Genomic DNA, 5,925 nt, shown 5'->3' on the forward strand with positions numbered 1-5,925 from the left:
GAGCGGTCGCCGAGAGAGAGGCGGCCCAAATGCTCGCGGAACTCAAACAAGATGAGAGGTCGGTATCAGATTACTCCATCAAATTCAGAACCCTGGCGGCAGAGTGCTACTGGAACGAGGAGGCGCAGTGGGACATGTTCCTGCATGGGCTGGCTGACCGCGTTCAGAGGAAAATCTACGCCCTGGACCTACCCACCTCACTAAATGGACTCGTTGATCTAGCTCTTCGAGTGGACGCGCGACTAAACAGGGTCGAACGCAGAGCACTACCTAGCCGGGTCATGGGAGGAACCAAGTGTCAGCGGTCCAGCGGCGGGGACGCGGTCAGCCCCGTCTTCGATCACGAGCCCCTGCAGGTCGGGCGAGCTCGGCTTTCCCGGGAGGAGAAGGAAAGGCGGAGATCCCAAGGACTCTGCCTTTACTGCGGAGCAGCAGGACACTTCGCTTACAACTGTCCAGTAAAAGGACAAGCCCAACAGTAAGTATGAGGCTACTGTCGGGTGGGCTCTCCGCTGAGAGGACCTCATCTACATCTACTCTCCTCCCGGTAAGACTAAGATGGTCAGGCCACAATCACGACTGTCAGGCACTGGTGGATTCTGGGGCGGAAGGTAATTTCATGGACCATTAATTTGCTCAAAGATTTCAAATCCCCCTTTTACCCCTCACCAGTAGAATAGCTGTTCATGCACTCAACGGTCAAGATCTTCCCACCATCTCTCTCATCACCGAACCTGTCACACTCATTACGTCAGGCAACCACGTTGAAACACGTTCATTTTACATACTGGACTCTCCACTCGCACCTGTTGTTCTTTGACACCCCTGGCTCATCGAACACCAACCCCAAAATTGACTGGCAGCAGAGATCAGTGTTGGAGTGGAGTAGTAAATGTCATGAGTCCTGTCTTGTGTCTGCCTGTTCGTCTGTTGCTGTCTCTATGTTTCAGGAGAAGGCAGTGGATTTATCTAACGTGCCCACGGAGTACTTAGGCCTGAAGGAAGGGTTCAGTAAGTCTTGTGCTGCTTCTCTCCCTACGCATCGTCCCTATGACTGTGCTATAGATTTACTGTCAGGTAAGTCTCCGCCTAAAGGCAAGTTATATTCACTTTCTGTTCCAGAGAGGGAGGCTATGGAAAAAAAATATATCTGATTCTCCAGCATTAGGGTTCATCCGCCATTCCTCTTCTCCATTGGGGGCGGGGTTCTTTTTCGTGGGGAAAAAAGACGGGTCTATGCGACCTTGTATTGACTACCAAGGGTTGAACAGCATCACGGTAAAGAATACTTATCCTTTGCCGTTGATGTCTTCAGCCTTCGAGAGGTTGCAGGGAGCGTCTATCTTCACTAAATTGGATTTGCGTAACGCTTATCATTTGGTCCGCATTAGGAAGGAGGATGAATGGAAGACTGCTTTTAACACCCCCAGGGGGGACTTTGAATACTTGGTCATGCCTTTCGGGCTGTCCAACTCCCCAGCAGTCTTCCAGGCAGTCGTCAACGACGTGCTGCGAGATATGGTTGACCAGATCATATATGTTTACCTGGATGACATATTGATATTTTCATCTTCTCTCCAGGAACAAGTTCAGCACGTCCGACGAGTGCTTCAGAGGTTGCTAGTGAACGGGCTTTTTGTCAAGGCGGAGAAATGCGTTTTTCATGCACAGTCTGTTCCGTTCCTATAATACATTGTGTCGACTGAGGGAATACGCATGGATCCTGAGAAGGTTAAGGCTGTGGTGGATTGGCCAAGCCCAGATTCCCGTAAGGCCCTACAGAGGTTTCTGGGATTTGCCAATTTTTACCGGCGTTTTATTCGCAACTTCAGCCAACTAGCCACTCCTCTGACCGCTTTGACCTCCCCCAGAACTACGTTCAGGTGGTCAGACGCTGCTGATGCAGCGTTTGCCAAACTGAAGGGCCTCTTTGTTTCGGCCCCTATCCTCATTACCCCTGATACATCACGTCAGTTCGTGGTGGAGGTCGACGCGTCAGAGGTGGGGGTAGGTGCAGTGATATCCCAGCATTCTCCCAAAGACGACAGGTTACATCCATGTGCGTTTTTGTCTCATCGTTTATCCCCTGCCGAACGCAATTATGACATTGGTAACAGAGAGTTGTTGGCAGTCTAGTTAGCATTGGAGGAATGGGGTCACTGATTAGAAGGGTCGGTGGTACCTTTTATCGTCTGGACAGACCATAAGAATTTGGAATATATTAGAACCACTAAAAGACTGAACTCCAGGCAGGCTTGGTGGGCACTTTTTTTGGGACGTTTTGATTTTACTTTCTCGTACCGCCCGGGTTCCAAGAACATCAAACGCGATTCTTTGTGAGGCATTTTTGATCGTTCCGAACGCCCCTCTACTCCCGAGTGTATTTTGCCTGAGACTCTAGTTGTCTCCACACTCGTATGGGAGGTCGAATCGATGGTTATAACGGCCTTAGAAGGGGTAATACCTCAGCCCGGATGCCCGCCGAATCGTTTATTGTGCCGGAGGGATTTTAGTCTGACATCATTTAGTGGGGTCATTGTTCCAACGTGGCTTGTCATCCAGGAGTTAACCGCACTAGTTTTTTAGTCAAGCAATGGTTCTGGTGGCCACTTATGGCTTGTGACATTCACAGTTTTGTTTTGGCTTGCTCGGTTTGTGCCACTGGTAAGACCTCCAATCGACCCCCAGATGGGTTACTTCAACCGCTGCCTGTCCCTTCGAGACCCTGGTCCCATATCGCTCTAGATTTTATTACCGCCCTCCCACCCTCCCAGGGTACACGTCGTTTTAACAGTGGTGGACAGGTTCTCGAAGGCGGCTCAGTTTATTCCCTTACCCAAATTACCCTCAGCTATGAGACAGCATTGACAGTCGTAGATCACGTCTTTCGTATACATGGCCTACCGACAGACGTGGTCTCCGACAGGGGACCCCAAATTTTGGCGTGAGTTTTGTAGGTTACTAGGAGCGACTGTTAGTCTGTCCTCAGGGTTACATCCTCAGAGCGATGGTCAAATCGAGGGAGCCAACCCTGGAAAGGGTGTTGCAATGTTTGGTTTCCAAGAATCCTTCCTCATGGAGCCAACAACTGTCCATGGTGGAGTACGCCCACAACACGTAACCAGTGTCATCCACAGGTCTGTCTCCGTTTGAGTGTAGTATAGGGTCCCAGCCACCAATTTTTTCCAGTCTGGAATCCGAGGTCGCGGTTCCCTCCGCTCACGCCTTTGTCCAGAGGTGTCACCGCACTTGGATTAGAGCCTGTGAGACTCTACTCCAGGTGGAGGCGCACACCAAGGCTAAGGCCGATCGCCACCGGTCAAAGCCTCCCGTATATGTCGTTGGTCAAAAAGTCTGGCTTTCTACTAAGAACATTCCTCTCGGCTCCGTTTCTAATAAACTTGCTCCCAAATTCATTGGCCCGTTTACTGTCACCAAGATCATTAGTCCGGTGGCAGTCCGTCTCAACTTGCCTCCAGTGTACAGAAGGATTCATTCCGTCTTTCATGTATCCAAAATTAAGCCCGTGTTTCATTCTCGCATTAACCCGCCAGTACCGATTCCTCCTCCGCCGCGACTCGTAGAAGGGGAACCAACATATTCGGTTAATCGTATTCTGGACTCTAGGCGGAGGGGACACGGGTTCCAGTACTTGGTTGACTGGGAAGGTTATGGTCCGGAGGAGAGAAGTTGGGTACCTGCTAGAGACATCCTGGATCACTCCCTTATTGATGATTACAATCGACAGGTAAGGGAGTCTGGGAACGCCAGGAGGCGCTCCTAGGAGGGGGGGTACTGTCACGGTTTATGAATTCACTGTTTCCTTCTTGTCTCGTGTTTCTGTTGTTATCTGTGTGGGTGTGTGCGAGTGGACGTTACCACTCCAATCAGTTGATCAGCGCTCCAGCTGATCATACTCTACTCACCAGCTGCAGCCCATTCACTCACCTATATAATCTCTCCGCATTCTCCTCTCATTGTCAGATCGTTGTGTGATGTCCCTCGTGTGTGTTGGGCCTGGTCCTGTCAGCGTTTCAGTTCATGTCCTGTTCCTGTCTTCGTTCCACTGGATTACCCCTGACATTTGGATTACTTCACCACTCATCACTCTTCACCTCACCACTCTACAACCGGACGCCTGATCATCTTGTCCCTGTGTTACCAGTTGTCTTGTGTGTTCTGACCTGGAGTGTTCCTCACTATAAATAGAGTTTGCTTGCATCTTTGCTTCCGTGTCCTTGTTCGTGATAGTCGTGTAGCACTGATTGCAAATAGCATGTTGCCCTTCTACTGCATAGACTGACAAGTACTATTAAAAGCCCATCTTATCAGCAGTGAATTACCCCTTTAAATGTAAATAAGGTTTACAGCCACCATACTGAGTATAACATTTTCGCCCATTATTATATGTCTGGGTGGACATCATTGTCTTTCAGGGGTGAATCTCAAGCATAAGAATGGAATTGATGGCCACTGAAGTAAAAGCACTAAACTAAAAAAAAAAAACTTGTGTCTGTCTTTTGTTCAAGCTTGCAAGCGTATCTCAAAAATAACCCCCTGTGCTAAAAAATTATACTCAAAGATCAATAGACCCCATCACCTTGTGATATGGCCATTCTAATATCTCCCTCCCATCTCCCCTGGTTGCATCAAATTTTATGGAGAGGGGTTTAGTCGATTGCACTAGATATATAAGGGTAGGGATTGGCACCTGGAAAACAGGCAGCCACAAATGAGGCACTTTGAAGTGAGATGTTTGATACTTCCAGGGAAAGAGCCTGAGAATGGAGGGCAACAGTGAAAAAAAGAGAGCCATCATGTGGACTTTGAATTCCCACTTTCCTTGAAATATTGCATGAATCGCAATGATTACAAGTCACATCTTTGGTGTAACTTTACAAAAGTAAAACTTTTCTGACATAAAGGTCTGGCATGAGAATTGCATTTAGAGAAGACACAGTCGTCAGAATGTAAGTAATGCAAACAAATTAATCAAACACTATTTTGTTACAGTTCACATAAACTTTAAACACAATTGTATGAAAATAGCAACCCAGATAATGGCATCATTTCACAGCCATTTATCTTGGCCTCTTATCATTGTGTTAAGAGTCCATTTGACGCTTTGATTGATCTCCACAGTTAGAGTTTATTTAATGTTTAAATTGCATAGTAGACAGTTTCTTACCACCAGCCATTTGTTCTTTTGAGTTTTTCAAGGTCTTATTTTGTAAATTGTCTCTGCTTGTGGACAGTAAAAAAACAGCATTTAGAACAGGGTGAACTGAACATATACTTTAGACTGCTTGCAAGGTTTTTCTCTTTCTTTCTGTCTGACCCTCGTCTTTTCTGCAGGTTTTGGATAATGAATTATCTCAGTGGATGCACTCCTGTGTCCACTCAGAAGTTGGTGTTGGGTTTTGAAAGTCTAGTCTGACATCTTTTTTGTGTGTGTGTGTGTGTGTGTGTGTGTGTGTTTTTGTTTGTTTGTTTGTTTGTTTTTTGCTATCTTGCTTTCCATACATTACCAAAAGAAAACCACCCCAGTCACAGGAGTGATATCTGTTGATTTAATGAAAACATTTTGAAAATGGATCTCCTGCGCCAGGAGTCCATTTGTGAATTGGTGCTAGTGCTTTCTTTTATAGTCTTGTGGTGCAGGTGACTCTGACTCTCTCTCTCACTCTCTCTCTCTCTCTCTCTCTCTCTCTCTCTCTCTCTCTCTCTCTCTCTCTCTCTCTCTCTCTCTCTCTCTCTCTCTCTCTCTAGTTAGTCAGACAATAAAAATTGTATGACATCTGCTCACTATTTGACAAGAACAAATCAATAAAAGAATAAATAAATAAATAAACTTTCTTTCCAAAGGATCTGAAAAACTCTGTCCCTGTCTTTCAATTTAGAGGTTTAATTCAGGCATCCTTGGCT

The 5,925-nt window shown here is 46.8% G+C and overlaps 1 long non-coding RNA gene across 1 annotated transcript; it reads left to right on the forward strand.

Moving 5' to 3' along the window:
- The first annotated feature begins 306 nt into the window (after window positions 1-306).
- LOC143757123 (uncharacterized) lies at window positions 307-4,221 on the forward strand. The gene is made up of 2 exons (XR_013210417.1): window positions 307-611; window positions 3,985-4,221. It is a non-coding gene; the product is annotated as an uncharacterized LOC143757123 (long non-coding RNA).
- The last annotated feature ends 1,704 nt before the right edge of the window (window positions 4,222-5,925 follow it).

This window comes from Siphateles boraxobius, unplaced genomic scaffold (assembly GCF_051911475.1).
Source record: "Siphateles boraxobius isolate OS27281-9 unplaced genomic scaffold, OSU_SipBor_1 3, whole genome shotgun sequence".
Lineage (NCBI taxonomy): Eukaryota > Metazoa > Chordata > Actinopteri > Cypriniformes > Leuciscidae > Siphateles > Siphateles boraxobius.